The 17,323-nt window shown below is 47.5% G+C and overlaps 1 pseudogene; it reads right to left on the bottom strand.

Moving 5' to 3' along the window:
• Positions 1 to 1,115: 1,115 nt before the first annotated feature.
• Positions 1,116 to 17,323, bottom strand: part of LOC132437420 (putative transcriptional regulator encoded by LINC00473) — a 41,144-nt pseudogene continuing 24,936 nt past the window's right edge.

Here is a 17,323-nt window from a genome sequence, read left to right as displayed (position 1 = left end):
AAGGAAATGACCATTGATAGGAAAATGAATAGAATATAGTACATCTACAGAATATTAGGCAGCCAGTATGAAGAATTAATTAGAGTATACCAGTTTACTTAGTGATATTTCTAGGAAGCACTGTCACTTGAGCCAAGGCATACAAAACATGTATAACCTAAAAGCTGTGTGTACTGTATACCAATATCCCTTTCTTTCCAAATCCTCTTCTTGAGTTCAGATAACAAGCCAGATAATGAGATTTCATATAGTGAAGGATACCTGTACATGTATATGTGTATATATTTACATCTATAAATCAACAAACAGCATTATGAGATCCCTTTTTTTTTTTTTTTTTTTTGCGGTACCCAAGCATGTGGGATCTTCCTGGACCGGGGCACGAACCCGTTTCCCCTGCATCGGCAGGCGGACTCTGAATCACTGTGCCACCAGGGAAGCCCGAGATCCCATATTTTTGCATGTATAAAAATATCTGTGTAAATACATATAATAAATTTCTATATTCAATTTTTAAAAAGAAGAAATGAAACAGATGAATTGTTTACATTTTATCATTTGTTTTCTTCTGGTATTTTCATTCCTGTAAAATAAATTCTATCTATACTTTGTGTAGATAATGTTTGAAATATTACACGTATTATCTTGTCTTCATAATAATCTTCAGAGGGAGACTAGGTGAGAAAAATGGTCCTCCTTGAAGTTAAGTCACTTGCTTAAGCTCACATAACTCAGGACCGGATGGTAGCCCAAGTCTGCCTAGCTCCAAAACCCTCTTTACTCCTCCCAGGAGCCATAAGACCTCCATGGAGAATCAGACAGAATCAGCTCCAACAATGGAAGCATCCTTTGCCACTGAATATGTTGATTACTCCAAGTACCAACCACCTCCAGTTCTTGGGCCCTGGGACTGAGACCCTGGGAGTGAGGAGGTCATAGGATCCTCAGCTCTCAACAATCCCACATCTGCACAGTGGAGGCAACTGGTAAACCTCACAGCGATGACAACCACCTTTAAGCTGGAGACACCTGAAGCTGAGCACATGGGCGCCAGCTGTTTTTTTATTCAAGAGGATTTACCAGGTGTCTCCTTCGCATTCAGAATAAAGGCTCTTTCAGCCATATATTACGGCACCTTCAGCACATTTCCAGTCTGTAGCACCCAGACTCAAGCTTTTATTAGACTGAGTCTTTGCAGACAGGGTTGGCCTGAATCAATGAGGAAAAAGGAAGACTATTAAAACACATGCAGTGGAAGCTAATCCAGGGAGCACACAGACGTACTGGCAGCTGCTTGCCTGCAACCAGGCCAAGGAGAAAGCATAATCAGGGAAAAGTGACCAAATCCATTTCCTATTGGAAGGTGGAACCAACTGGAAAGAGCAGCCCTGCCTCTTATACATTTGCTCTTGGAAAGTTCATGTGAGGCTCTGGTGCGGTTTTCCATCATGATGAATCTGCAGGACTGGTGGTCCCGCTCTCACTTACAGCACTGATACATTTGGGTGTATGGTTCCAGGATTCACTTCGTCACTTTCTGCAGACATGGCCCACAGAGCAATCCTTTCCAGGCTCTGATCCTCTTTCTTGAGGACCCTTCTCTGGCCTGTGCCTCCCTGCGGGTTCTCCCTAGAGCTCTGAGCCATTCCACCCTCAGCCCATAGCTTCCATTTTTTAAAAGGTCTTGAACGAAGTGAAACGTGATTAGTTACTGGGAATGAGCTAATGATGTGCACAATTCCATAACCTTTGTCACTGATGAAATAAAGGAATAAAGCTCATTTTCTCCAGATTTTGATGCAATAATAGCTCATTTTTTTCTATGAAAACATGTGTTCTATGAAAAGCACAGAACTTAAATTGCTTCATCTTCATAGTGTCTTTTCAAGAAACATCATCCAACATCAACCTGAGGACTGCCTGCAGGCAGTAGAGTGGGACGGTTAGGAGCCCCGACTGGGATTTGCCCCCAAATCTGAAACTCAGTAGCTGTGTGATTTCTGGCAAGTTACTTAAACTCTTCCTGCCTCAGTGTCCTCATCTAAAAGAGGGATAGTAATATTACCGACTTCATAGGGTTGTTGTAAAGATTGAGTGAGAAAATGATCACTCAGAATGATGATCGGTAAATGAGAGCTATTAATAATTCATTAACAGTAAACCTGTAATAAGGAAAGTGTGACAAGTCTGCCTGAAACCAACAGAAGTCTCTCCATTTCTACAGCCATGAAGGTACTGTCTTGCAAGAGGTACAGAGATACCCCTTCATAAACTGTCTACCCAAACCAAACTTATTCCAGTCCTTTGAAAACGCTCCAGGCTTTGCTGCCCTTCCACACAGCGTCTGACTTCCACCTGCAATTTCCCCTCTTCTCGAGGCCAGACTCAAATACCGCACCATATGTGATGACTTCTGGGAGACGCCAGGCAGAGGGATTCTCTTCCAACTCACGTGGTCTTTGTTCTCTTCTGCATCCATGTAGCATTCATCTTGCCACGCTGTTTGCACGATGATTTATGAGTTAGATGTTACGGCTCATGCTTGATGGCAAGCACCCTAAAAACACGTACATTTTGTTTTTCCTCATAAAATCTTGTTCGATAAATGTATGCTGCTGAGTCATTTATTAAATATCCCATTTGGGCTTGCCAACAAGCAAGCGTAGTAAACCATGTATGCACTGGGAGTTGGCAGGAGAGTTTGAAATGCCAATTTATGATAAAAAAAAATCTTCACAAAATAATTAAAGTCTCACTGGAGCTTATTATCATTCCCTGTTTTGTTTTCACCTTGAAAATAATTACAAAAGATGCTAAAAATTTGTGACACATTTTCTTTAGTGTCTCTTTGCATCTGCAGGGGATGGTAGAGTAGATGTGTTCTGGAAGTTACTATTTCCCTCTCTGTCTGCAGCGGGACCCCACACATCTGTGCTGGCTACTCTGCTCCAGTTCTGGGGCACCTGCTTTGCCTGGTCTACTTTCTAGTTTCAGTTTGTTTCGTGAATCCCACTTGCCTTCCGCCTGGGGAAAAGTACATTAACTCTTAGGCACTTATTAGGCACTTAGTACATACCAACTACTCCATTCAGTGTTTTACAACCAGCAGTGTGCTGGTAAGGATTTAACAGGTGCACGGGGCGGGGCGGGGGCGGGGGGCAGCCCTGACTTGAAGGATTTGCCCATTTCCAGGGTGTAAATGCAGCCAGTTCTGCTCGGGGTGCTTGCTCTGACGCTTGAGGATTTGTCCCAGCATGATGGATACATTAGGAAACAACTTGAGCGAAACGTGAATTTCAGTTTGCTCACGTGTGTTTCATCCCTGAGAACCCAGGTGACAGAAGCAGGAGCACACAAATGGCACACGCGCTCGGGTCACCAGGACGACGAGCCACCCCCACCGCAGCTGGTGGGACCCTTTCTGTCTGGTTTCAGAAGACCCTCCTGATGTTACTTCTGTGTAACATCAGCTGCACTCCTTCCCCCTTGGTCCTCCCTGTTCTCAATTTCCCCTGTACTCTCCCCTATTTTGTATTTTTCCCTCTGTTTCCTGTTCTTTTGCTCTTGGGATCTTTTTTCTCTCTCCCCCTCTCTTATTCTCTTCCCCTTGCAGGCAGGGTGCTGGGCATGGCGGGGCCCCAGCACTGTAAGCACTCACTTCCACAAGCAAACTTCAGACTTTATCAAGGTGACCTTTCCGAAGTGACACATCTATCACAGTCTCCACACATTTCTTAACCAGTTAGCATGGACAAACTGTGCTGACATTTTTATTGAGTTACCATCTTTCTATCAAGTGTCACTGCAAATTCTCGAGTGCTGTGGCCCTGACTGCATTTTACTCTGAGTCCCGTGGTTTTTAATGCGCAATTTTGCCAGTGGGTTGAATCTGAGGAATGCAGACATCACGTGACAGCAGAAGTAACTGCCCGCTCCCCTTGGAAGAGCTGGTTGTGTGCGTATATCTCTCCCCAACTCTGCATTAGTGACGTCACAGTGGTAACTGAAACCCACCAGTGGGAGTGTGTTTGGGGCGTGGGACTCAGAATTTACATCTCTATCATTCCCAGGCGACACTGATGCTGCTGGGGCAGACTTCGAGGACCACTGCCTGAGGGTCAGACCCCCCCGTGCCTCTCCTTTGCGGGAGCTGGGAGCCACACCACCCCTGCCCTCCTTCTACCCTCACAGGGTGAGAGGAATTGAGGAAGGCCCAGTGGAAGCCCCATCTGTGGTGTCTACACTGATGGATTCACCGCCTGGGAAGACTGGGCTGCACTCCTCTGCTTCCGGATAGGGAGCAGTGCTCCTCCCCTTCTCCCTGGCCTTGGCGAGCTGGCCTTGGAGTCATCCCCGTTTGGATCCACATCCACGCTCCAGAGGCCACCAGCTTATGAGCTGCGGGACCTCGTGCAGATCAATGAACTTTCCCAGCTTCAAGTTTTTTCATCTGTAGAGTGGGGATAATAATACCTTGCTTGAAGTATTGTTGTGAAAATAAATTGGTATCTGATCCCCTAGTTACAAGGTTGGGTAGGAAAGCAGAAGTCCTTGTAACACATTTTCCCGAAGGAATTGAATACCTAAGGAATTGAGTCCTCACTCAAGCCTTCCCCACTCCACAGGAACGTGTATCCCAGACCATCTCATCAATACCTTTGCTTGTCAGTCTTTGCTACTTTTGCTAATGGATACGTTAAGACAGAATTCAATGCCAATGGATTGCAAAACGAAACTGCAATTCTTTCAAGAGCTGGAAGATTTCAGGAAGCCTGTGAGTCATGTGAGAGATGTGCCCTAACCATACGCTCCATGGACAGGGTGGAAGCTGACAGTCAGACCAGATGGGGGAAGAGAGAATCAACAAGGACGACGATGGGGTAGGGTCCTCAAACAACATGATTTGAATATCAAAGTATGCTGAACAGTCCAGTCCTTAAGAAAATTGATTAAAAAACCTATTTTTACCAAAATAACCCTATATGAATGCTGAGAAAGTCGGATGTTATAAAATTTCTCTTTTTTGTAGTTATCTGTTGAGTTCCAACATCATTCTGGCTGTTTTTTTGTTGTTGATAGGAAGTAAAAATGACTTAGGGGAAAAAAATGGGAAAATAAAAATATAAAATATTATATAATCATAGAATAATAATAAGGGCTAAAATATGAGGAAGAACAAGAATGTTGGTGTAAGAGATTTCTTTAAAAAATATTATTTTGCACGAATCTAGTCCAATCTCTTGTTTTTCCTTTATCGCTGTTAAGCTGGACTTCCTTATTGTTATATTATCTCCCCTAAAAAGTGAAGTTAGACTGACTTATAAAATATGGCCAATTTCCAGAATTTAAAACGTGCTCTATGATCTGAGTAGGAGAGCCCAGAGAATGCTTCAACAGTTATCCTTACATACACAAAAGTCCAATCTTCGCTAACTGTTTTAACAGGCTTATGTGGTTTGATGGTAAGTTTTTAATCCAACATGATTCACTCACTGTAACGTGGTTTATAGTCTTTTTACCATTTTCAGTTTGCACACCGAGCGCTTCTGCAGCCTTTGTCTTATGCTTTCTGTCGAGAGGATGAGAGATGAGCTTGCTTTCTGGCAATTTTGTCTTAAGGTGGGAGCATCGCCTACCTGTTTTGCATTTGTTACTGCCCTAGAAAGGACATCCTGGCAAAAGCTGTGGTTCTTCAAAGTCTTCCCACGGGTGGTTCCTTCTGCTTAGCGCCTTCTTTTTCTGCACGCAGAGAGAGCTCTTTCTGCAAGTGGGCATTCATGAAGACTCCCAATACCTAGGAAGAGCAGATCCATCTGGAATGCAAAAAGGGGCCTTTTGAGTCAGGAAGACGGCAGCCAGCCTGGAAGTGGTCATGAGAACAAATTTAAACTGTACCAGTCTTCAGCTGAACCTGGGAAGTCCAAAGCACTGCAAAACGGGAAATCCGTATTAAAGGGTGATTCACAGTCTGATCTAGTTAAATCCTCGGATGTGAAGCAGACCACACAGTAAACGAAACCAATGGCAAAAATTCAATGAAATAATGTAAAACTGGAGTACAAGTTGGGAGATCTGGTCTCTTATCCAGATTTGAGAAAGTATTTGTGTCCTTTTTGGAAAGTTACTGATTTCTTTGTACATTATTTGCTCATATAAGTTCGAATGATGTAAGATGTGGGTTATCTCTGGCTCGAACATGTCACATCATTGTATATGCCTTCAAGCTCTAAGGGTCAGTTTAGGGAGGGACCAAAGCCCTACAGGCCTTTCTCGAGACCGACATAAGCGACACTCACTGTTTCGTGGTGTCCCATCAGCTGGCGAAGGGTCTGAAAAACCACTTCTGAACTGACACAGAATCATACTAGACTCACCAGCTCTGTAAGGTAACAAATTAGATCACAAGCAACGGAACAAACGTCAATATGCTGACTCTGTTTCTGAATTTATTTTATGTCTTCTAGTAGGGTATTACCTTTGTACTCTTTTTCCCTTTGAGGCTTCAATTTAGGATGAATAGCTAGATCAAACTTGGTCCTGTCCAGACTGAGACCCCATCCTCGGGACACTCTCTGAGCTATTGGCTGCCGCCCTGGTTCACATCTTCAGTATCTCACCGCTGAAGTACCTCCGCTTGCTTGGTTCCCACCAGCAGTTGGCTGCCCTTCCAGTTGGTTCCATGAACGATGCTAGATTACTCTTCCTGGAACCTCACCCACATGTGCATGATGTGAAATTCCAACTCCTCACCCTCAGGTTCAAGGTCCTCTTCAATGGCTCCGATCCTCCTTTTTGGTTTGGTCTCCTCCCAACACCACTTCTTCCATTTACAGAGGTCTGATCACCCCCTTCAGCAGTGTCCTCCACCTGTTGTTTCTTCTGGTTTAATTTCCAACTCTCCACAATTCTGAGTCTTTCAGATCCAGATCAAGCCATTGCCTTCTCCATGCAAGTGGGGACCTTGCTTTCCTTTAATAAAGGATGCTTGATCCATTTACTCATTCAATAAACTTTTAGCGCAGAGCTACAATGTGCCAGGCACTGTTCTAGCTAGAGAGTCAAAACTCCTCAATTGGCATTTTATCACACACTTGCTCTAATAATTTATAATAAAGAGTTAACCTTCATCAGCAATGTACTGCTCCCAGCAGTGTGTCAAGTACTTCCCGACGTGTATTATTTCCTTTTCCCAGTAACCTTCTGAAGTGAGGACTGGTATCCTCCATTTCTTAGACGAAGCAATGAGGCACAGAGAAATTGAATGATTTTCCCAGCCGGGATTCACAGTTGGCTTTCCGGCTCCGGAACCCCCCTCTCAGCCACTATCCCGCTTGGTCTCTCCCCACTTGGCCATCACTGCCCCTGCCATGGGCTTCCTGGTACCATTTTTAGTGTTTCGCTTGTGCATATCCTGTCTCCCCAACTTTAATAAATTCCGTGTCTCTCAATGAGCACAACAGCACAGCATCTGGGGCAGCCGGGTTCACCCAATCATGATGAGATTTTGCCGGAATTTGCCGGAATTCCATGTTGGAATCATGGTAATAAGTGTATGACATGAACTGCTTATGTTTTATAAAACTATAGTATGTGGGGAAAACACTGGGAAATCATACAGCTCCTCAGTTTCACCTACACTTCCCACCTCCCCTGAAACTTGCCACCTCTATCGAGCTTGTCCTTCAATATTATTATGACAATAAAACCTGCGACATTTTTGCCTTAGACTTTCATTCTGTCATCTTAAAGAAATACGGAAAAGTCACCAGAAGCCTAAGGGCTTTGGGAGCGGCAGGAAGCCACACCCCTCTAACCCCACCCCAGCAGGACAGCCCGGTGTGGACTTGGGTCTGCTGCTGCCTTGAACTATCTCGCCCGGGTCCCCCAAGGCCATGAGGCCCGAAAACGCGGCTCCACTCACTTTGCTAAGGAAAACTTTTCTGTGTGTTTCCTTGGCCACTTATTTTTATAAGAGCAAAAAGTGGCCACAGCACATTCCTAACCCAGAGTTGTGTGTTTCCCAACACCTCTCTTAACTTTGAAACAGCCGAGCAGCCTCTCTCCTGGCCGCCTCAATATTATATTTCAAATCCAGCATTAGGAGAAATTATGAACCGAAACAGAGAGACCTGAAAAATGAAAAATCTATTTTTTTGAAGTTGCTGCTGAGCTACCATTTTGGCGTTCACTGAAACTTTCTAACTGAACTTTTTTTTTTTTTTTTTTTTTGCGGTACGCCGGCCTCTCATTGTTGTGGCCTCTCCCGTTGCGGAGCACAGGCTCCAGACATGCAGGCTCAGTGGCCATGGCTCACGGGCCAAGCCGCTCCGCGGTACGCGGGATCCTCCCGGACCGGGGCACGAACCCGCGTCCGCTGCATCGGCAGGCAGACTCCCAACCACTGTGCCAGCAGGGAAGCCGTCTAACTGAACTTTACACGCTAGGCTTGGCTCCATGGCTTTGCTCTGCGACTTTGAGCCTTTCTTCTCTCTGTTCTCACAGAAGTGCTTTTAAACCACTTACTTCATAGCTCTCCCAACTTATCCCTTACAACATTCAATGATGAAATATTAATTTCTAAAATACTTCTTCAAGAGGTAGGAAAGGGAAATTTGTTTCTTTGTTAGCAGTTTATTATTTTCTTAAATTAATACACTTTTTTCGGAGCAGTTTTAGGTTTACAGAAAATTGGGCAGGAAGTGCAGAGAGTTCCCACACATCCCCTCCTGCCCTGGACTTGGGTTCCCTATTATTAACACTTGGCATTGATGTGGCACGTGTGTTACAGTTGCTGAACCAATATTAATACATTATTATTAACTTAGGTCCATTGGGGGTCACGCTTGGCGTTGAACATTCTATGGGCTTTATCCAATGTGTATGTCACGTACCCACCATTACAGTATCGTATATAGTAAAACCACGTACAGAGTGGTTTTACTGCCCTCAAAATCCTATGTTCCCTCTGTCCATCCCTCCCTCCCTCTTAACCCCTGGCAACCACTGATCTTTGGGCTGCCTCCACAGTTTTGCCTTTTCCGCAGTGTCACACGGTTGATGGCACACAGTATGCAGTCTTTTCGTCTTGGCTTCTTTCACTGAGTCATATGCATTTAAGGTTCCTCCACGTCTTCTCCTGACTTGAGGGCTCATCTATTTTTAGTGCTGAATAATATTCTACTGTCTGGATACACCACAGTTTATTTATCCATCACCTACTGAAGGACATCCCGGTTGCTTCTGTAGTGTTTCTGGCTGTTGTAAATAAAACCACTAAAAACACCCATGTGCAGGTTTTTGTATGGAGAGAAGGAAATTTTTGAGTTGAATTTTTAAAAATAAAAGTATTACAGCAGATGCCGCGTCCGACATTACTACTGTTGTGATTACTGATGTTATTAAGATTGTGTTGGCAAACCTGGAGCCAAAAGCAGTGGTAATTTAACAGTTGAAGCATATTTTATAGAACGTCCACATCCACAGGGACCCTCGATTTGCTTCTAGATATTCAGGGCTTAACATCTACTTGTTAGGAAGCCTTTGGCTCCCAAGGAAGGAGAAAAGCCACTGTGCGTCAGGTAGGAGCACACGCTGAAGCAACAGAAAACCCAGCTCTCAGAGCCTGCACAACGGGGCTTTGTTTGTCTGAGATAAGAGGAGGGGAGGGCGGCAGCCGCCGGTGCCATCCTCAGACCCCTGGTCTCCCCATATCCTCCCTCCCACCGTCAGTGTTGACACCATCTCTGCCACCTTCGTCCCTGTCAGCTCACGGTTGCCGAGTGGGTGTGGCAGCATTCGAGCCGGGCAGACAGGAAGGGGCGGCGCCAGCATGGCCTTTACAAGGAAGCACCCGGTGTCCCTGCAGCTTCTACGTGGGTTTCTTTGGTTTGCATCTCACTGGCCAGGCAGCGTCCCATGGCCACTTTTGGACCCAGGGGAGGCTCCGAGGCAAGCGTTCAGTTCTTCACAGCTCTGTGGTAGAGGAGATCAGGGGGAAGGACGAGGGGACTGGTTATCAGACTGGCTAACCCCACAGGTGAATAAATAGCCAACAACAGCTGCAAACACACTCGACACAGCTCCAGCTGCGCTCCGTCTAAGCACCTCGCAGCCCCCAAGGATCTCCCTGCTGCTCGTGGGGAGACCTGGTTGGAAAGAGATGCTCAGACGGGCTGCTGTGCTCCATGACATCTCCTGGTGGCTACCACAGTCCCGTTTTCCATCACTGCTCAGCAATACGTGCACTGAACATGCCAGGACAAACCAACCTCCTGTTTGACTAGTCGCTTGGCGTGTACAAGACCCAAGTTTCCCACCTTCTGATGTTGAAGATCAGTCTCTGAACGTAGGGCTGGAAGCACAGAGAGCATAGAAGAGGCAAAAAGTTCACTTTCATGGCATTTCTTATTTATTTGCCACTTCCATTGCTTTGATTTAGGCGTCGTTATCCCTCCCTTAGATCTTTGTGATGACTTCAGAATTGTCTCCCTCTGCCAGTCCCCCCACATTCAATTCATTTCTCCCAGGGTTTCGAGCAGAGCTTTCCTGAAACACAAAACAAATCGGTCCCTCACCTGCTCACACACCTTTGCTGCCTCCCCACCGCCTGCCAGGTGCAGTCCTGATGCCCTGGCCTGACGTCCAGCATCTTTACAATCTGTCTCCATCTCTCCATCCCCAGTCTGGCTACGCGCCCTGCCCCTGAGCCTCCACTCATGCTGTTCCCTCTGTCTGTACTGTGTTCTTCTTCTCATAAAAATCCAGGATTTCAATGCACAAAGCATAGAAAACCAAACACTAATCCACATTAGAAAACTCTAATATAAGACACATATTAAAGCATTTTAAATGTGAGTTCAAGAGTCATTTCTCAGTATAGACGTGTTTTTAAAATATGGACAAGGAAAAAGAACTACAGAAGACCAGAGAATTTAAAGACTCTGTATCCTTAAAAAACCTCAATAACCTGGTAGAGTAATGACGTGTAGTGCAAACAAGGTACGACAAAAATAAAGATGGAAGCTGCCAATCCCTGAGCTGTATGTTGGTAGCTTACGTAACAGTACACACGTTCATTCATATGAAAAATTCTAAAGCTACATAGAGAAGTGCGTATTGTTTATACTCCTTTGTTACGATTTCTGAGCATATTCCTTAATCTTTTGGGCCTCAACTGTCACATTTATAAAATGGGCATATTCATAAACTGAACAGAAGATAGGGAGAGAGACTAAAAAAATTGTCGGAGGTCTTTCCAGCTTTAAAATGTCCAATACTATTAGGTATTTATTTAATTGTTTCATAATAGTAGCCTCTTATTTCCAGCAATCTCTCCTTAACTTGTGTAAGCACAGGACTAATACACAGGCAAATCTAGGCTGGAGGGAGCAATACTGCATTAGCATGAGAAATACCTAAATTGCTATTGTTTCTCCACGTTTTTGTTTGTTTTTTTTTTGTGGTACGCGGGCCTCTCACCGCTGTGGCCCCTCCCATTGCGGAGCACAGGCTCCGGACGCGCAGGCTCAGTGGCCATGGCTCACGGGCCCAGCCACTCTGCGGCATGTGGGATCTTCCCGGACCGGGGCATGAACCCGCGTCCCCTGCATCGGCAGGCGGACTCCCAACCACTGCGCCACCGGGGAAACCCTCTCCACATTTGTTTTTAAGAGTCAAGAGAAGGACTCAATACCCCTGGCAGCTTCTCTCCATTTCACTTAGTCCTTTTCTAAAACCTCTGTTTGGGTGACTTAATTCTGTGGTTTCCTGTGATTTAATTCTGTCAAGTGGTTCTACCCAGCTCCAAATTTTACTGATGTCTCTACAAACCTAACAAGAATGATGAAAGTCGTACAAGAAAAGCAGTTTTTGTGGAGTGTCAGCATGTGCAGAACTGCAAATCCTATGATGCTCACTTGCAGGATCCTTTTTGTTTCTGTGAGTGGAGAAACTAACCCTTCATCCACATGTGAGGAATATTTTAAAACTTTCTATTTAAACCGTGGCCCAGTTCACCAGATTCCACATCTTCTTGCGGTTCTCACTTGATTTTCAAAACATAACTGTTCGTACAAGAAAGCAGTGAATTATAGGATTTTCTCTTTACATCGTTCTCTGTCCACTGAGCACAAGAGAAGTCATGTCTGCTGTGGTTCAGAATTCAACCGTGTCATAGAATCAAAGGGTGAGAGGGATCTTAAGATTCTGCCGTAGACATAGGGTGGTGCGTTTTCAAACGTATCTTTTCCTCAAGAGGGATTAACTGCCTACGTCATGATTCAACCTCTGCCCTCTCGGAGCATTTGATGGAGTGATGGGCGGCCCGGAGGCTGATGATAAGCCAGCATCAGCCATGCGGCTGGACCGGGAGCAAGTCCCACAGCTGCCCAGCCCTGCCGTGCAGGAGGGGGGCATTTGCCAAAACAGCTCGAGGTGCAGACATCGTGCAGTGGGCAGGATGCACTCAGGAGGCTGTCAGATGTCGGGGGTGGGAGCGTTCTCTCTAACACCTTTCCCTGAAAAACTGCTTAAGGACTCATTCAAGGAACATCCGTCCCTACTAATAATGGAAACTAACATTTTCCAGGTGCCCCCTCTGGCCGTCACTGGGCTAAGCTCTTCGCATGAATGACGTTCAGGCAATTGGACTCCAGAGCCCAGTGGGCTCTAGGACCCCCTATTAGTTAAGGGCTTCCGGTGCCCAGGGCGCTGTGCTTGGGCTTTGGGAGGATAAAATGAGGAACGTGCGCAAGATACAGCCCCCCGGCCCAGAGCTTAAAGGCTTTTGAAGGAGGAAAACATGTTCAGAGACAGATAATGACACAGAAGCAGGAACCGTCTTTTAAACAGATTGGTTCTATCTTGGTTTGAAATAGTTTTGTTTGAAGGAGTCCAGGCCCACATCACCCTGGAGACACTGCAGTGCTTGGGGCCAGGCAGGGGACCAGAGTCCAAGTCTGACACCACAGGCCCGATTCAGCTCACGTTAGCCTAGCTTTGGGGCAGCTCAGTAGAAAAGCATTGAAACTTGTATTTCTGACCCTTCCCAGATCAGAACTCACATGGAGAGTTTCTCACTTGCAAGAGAAGCAAAAAGGAGGATTCGCTGGTTTAATGAACAGAGACCCGGCCCCTCCAGGACCATAGGCTGCATGTGCGTCTTCAAGCCAGGATCTCCTGGCATCGCATCCCTCGGCCTCACGTCACCAAAGACAGCAGGACCTGCCCAGAGCGGAAGGGCTGGACATTCACGTGCACACGAGCGAAGGACAAAGTGGCCCAGAGTGAACGGGAAAAGCCAAAAGAAACTTTTGTTCTGCGGAAAGAAGTATTGACCGATAATTATCCCTTTGGCCTATGATTGAAAAAGTTTCAGCTCCCTACACATATTAATAGGACTTTGTTTCCTGATGCCTCTCTCGTCACTGTTTCTGGAGAAATGAGAGGTGATAGCCTTCACGGGAGGGCTGAAAGGAAAAGGTAGAAACGCAGTCTTCAGCCACAGGCGCTCTTGGACCAGGCTCGGCGAGTTAGACCAGCAGCCGGGTCGGGCCACATGTGGAGTGGTGACGTGTCAGAGTTACTTCTGGAAGCACCGCAGAGTTTCAGGCTCAACACCTCTAGCAGGCTGCTCTTGGCAGGCATGGCCCGTGGAGAACAGAGTGTAAATTTGCAGTATGCTCCATGGAGTGGGAAGCCAAGGTGAGGACATTCCTAAAAAATGTTCCTCCAACCAATGGTTTCCGTATTGCCGAGCAAGAAACCGTCTTCTCTCGAGCGGGGAGGAGTGCGGATGGGAGGATGGGAGAGGGGCCATTGCAAAGTGCTTGGCTTTGCCCTCTGTCTCTAATAATTTTGTGAAGAAAAAAACAGTGCTTTGCCATAAAAATATAATGAGCCATTTATCCACTGCCGTCCCTATGAAACGTATTACATACCATTCTAGAAAGAAACACGATAATTTATGTCTAGTTTCCTCATTCACATTGAGAGACCGGCTATCTTTGGAAGATTTGTGGCAATCAGCCTAGAAAATTGATTCCCTGGGTGATATTTCATCCAGATCCTCTATTTTTTAGAGAAAAGAACACGAAGAGGGTAATGAAAGCTGTGAGAGAAGAGGACTCCCTGGAAGCAACTCGTGCTGCTCGGGGGGCCCCTTCTCCCCAGCTCCCTCCCTCCCCAGCTGTCGGCCTCCTGGCAGACAGGCCAGGCCCAGGGATGGACAACCAAGGGGACAACCGGAAGCAGTGACCCCGAAAGTTTGGCAGCCAAGGTTCCCTACAAGGCAGCACAGCTCCTGAAATCAGCAAGGGCATATGCTTGTGAGGTCACTCCTGCTACCTCAGCCCACTCCCCAGCAGTCAGCCTGCCATGTACAGAAGCAAGGGACAGTCTAGCAAGAAAGCACAGCCCTTGAGATGAGAGAGCGGCAACGAGCCCAACACACAGGGTAGAGTGAACACCACCCAAAGCTAAAACCGGGCTGCTCTGTAAGCATGAATGCTTAGAGGGCAAGGACTGCATCTCCAAAGCCACGAAAAGGGGTAATCGAACGAGAACAGGTGAAAGAAACAAGAATCCACGAAGACTACGGGAAAGGAAAATAGAATTCTTCAAATGAAAAAAATTTAATAAGGGCTTAATAGCATACAAAGCCCAAAATAATGTGGTGAGAATTATTGCAAAGCAGCTCTCCCAGAGCAAAGTGCAGTGTGTTCCAAAAAGACACCATAAAGAAATGGAAAGTATACATACACGTGAGGGATGCAAAGGACCAGCAGGAAGGAGTTCTAGGAGGAGAAAACAGAGAATGGGAGAGACACAGCGTGCAAACAAATAGCAACACACCGTCTAGAGCTGAGAAAGGAAAGCCCTCGAATTCGAAGGTTATTTTCCACTGAATTCCATCCTGGATCAAATGTTAAGCCCACACCGAGACACGCCGTCACTCAATTCCAGAACATTAAGGACCAAGAGAAGCTAGTTGTCATGAAAGGAGAGGTGGCGAGTAGCTGGAAATCCAGTGAAGCTGTTCAGAACAAGGTGACGATCCAGCAGATTTCTACACGAGGGGGAGTGAGTCAGCAGATGAGGTGAAAATGAAGATCTGAGTGAAAAGGAGCAACCAGTGGCCCCTGGATGCTGGGAAGGCAGAGGTGTGTGCAGAGGGCAGGTGGAGTCCAGGCAGGGAGGGAAGAAGGAGGACACAGTGACAGCAGAAGACGAGACAGAAACTCATGTCTGATGCCCCAGGAGGGGAAGGCTCAGCGTGAAGACGGGCGGGCATGAGGTATGAGTCTTTGGAATTTGCCCCCTTGCTTTCAATGTGTCTGTGGGGTAGAAGGAGGAAGACAGAAGAGGCACTGCCAGGGGGTGGCAACGGAAGAGCTGGGCTGGGCCAGAGCCAGGGCCAGCCGGGGGCCAGTGTCTGGGGACGGGGCGGGGGGGGGGGGGTCCAGGCTAGGGGCAGCGGAGATCCGTGTGGACGCATTTGCTGAGAGCCACCAAAGTTTACTCATCTAAAAGTTATCACTGGGAATTCCCTGGCAGCCCTGTGGTTAGGACTCCACGCTTTCACTGCTGAGGGCCCGGGTTCGATCCCTGATTGGGGAACTAAGATCCTACAAGCCTTGCAGCTCGGCCAAAAAAAAAAGTTCTCATTCAAACATTGACACCCACGGAACGTGAGTGCCCAGAGACAGCACTAAGCTGGGCGTGGAGGCGGCCCCGCCCTGGGTCCTGAGCACCAGGTCACAAGCCGGGTGACTGCAGGCCGGCCTGCTGCCTTCCTTCTTTGTAAGATGGGCTCCCGCCCTGGTTGACAAGGGGCGAGGCCCACCTTGCAGAGTCAGGAGAAAGCTGTGAACACCCCAACGGGCTACACGAACATGAGGGGGCACCTCATCACAACGAACAAACGGGGCAAGGCGGGCAGGACGTGGCTGGCTTCCCACGGTATCAGAGCCTTACCTGCGGGCTGGGCGGATGCCAGGGCCTGGTCAACAGCCCTCCACTCCCCCGGGTCTGGTTGGAGAGGCCCCTGGACCTGCCTGGGAGCCGCTAGAAGGCGGTCTGTCCACCTGAGCCCTCGCTCCAGTGGGCTTCCCGGGCTCTGCACAGGCTCCTTGGCCTGGATGGCAAGGCTTGGGCTCAGGTTCCACCAGACACAAGGTTTCAGCAGGTCCTCAAGCAAGACGTGCCCTCCTGCAGAGCACAGAGCCCCATGAAGCCCTTTCCAGAAATCCCCCTGCACCTTCTCTATCTGTGGTGAACAGGTCATTTGTGGGTAGTGAAGGAAGGACGTTGGCCCAAGATGTCAGCCAACATTCATGCCTGGACCCTTGGACATTACTGTACTGTCACTTTATGTCATCTGACTGCCGCTACCAAGCCCTACCCGAGGCATTTCACACATGTGATTGCAAATCCTTACAATGACCCCGTGCTCCAGGATCGTTCCCACAACAGCCCTGGAGATACAGAAACATGAGGAAACCGAGGCTTAGAACTTATGTTGCCCGAGGTTTCATAGTGGATGGGAGGCACTGGAGATTTGAACCCAGTTCATTCGCCCCCAGCCTGTCCACTGGGCAAGACCACCTGTGCCAACGGCAACCATCACAAGGAAAACTGATCAGGAGTTGGTGTATCCCTTGGGGAAGACCTCTAACCTGCGATGAAAGATGTCAGGAGCCACACCACCGGCCAGCTGGGCGTCTGCTCGGACAGGGGCCACCAACAGGCGAGAGGCTCCCGGGCATCCGGGCTGCGTTCCCGCTTGTCACATCCGCAGGCGGGAGCGTGGACGCCCACCCCTGACTCACTCTTCATTGCTTGGCTACGTTCAGCTTTGCTGCGCCACACAACTCAGGTGGGAAGGAACAGTCCGACAACATCATGAAGAAAGATGTTTTCCATTGGGCCCTAAAGCAAGATGTGATGAGGTCCAAGTTGTTCCGGACTCTGGTCACCTGCTACGGGATGTCAGCCGCAAGTGGTTTGCAACGTGTCTGGAAGACAACGGTCAGAGCGTGGGCTCCCAGATGGGCAGTGGATGCCATCACAACTAGTCCTACACTAGCCAGTAAAGGCAAAAGATCAACTGTCTTCATTATCATCTGTATGAATTCAGGGTCATGAGACTATAGCAAGATGCCCCAGTCACCGACTATCGGCACCACAGTCACCCTCCCTGGGGGAACAAAGTCCATCTGCTTGTGGACAAGCCTTTCCACATGTACCACAGCACGTATGTGACCAGCAACAGCTGTCCACTGTGCCCCGTAGCATTGCTGGTTCTGTACATTGAACCTGATTATTT

Source organism: Delphinus delphis, chromosome 14, assembly GCF_949987515.2.
Source record: "Delphinus delphis chromosome 14, mDelDel1.2, whole genome shotgun sequence".
In the NCBI taxonomy this organism is placed as follows: domain Eukaryota; kingdom Metazoa; phylum Chordata; class Mammalia; order Artiodactyla; family Delphinidae; genus Delphinus; species Delphinus delphis.
This window is presented reverse-complemented; position numbering and strand designations above follow the sequence as displayed.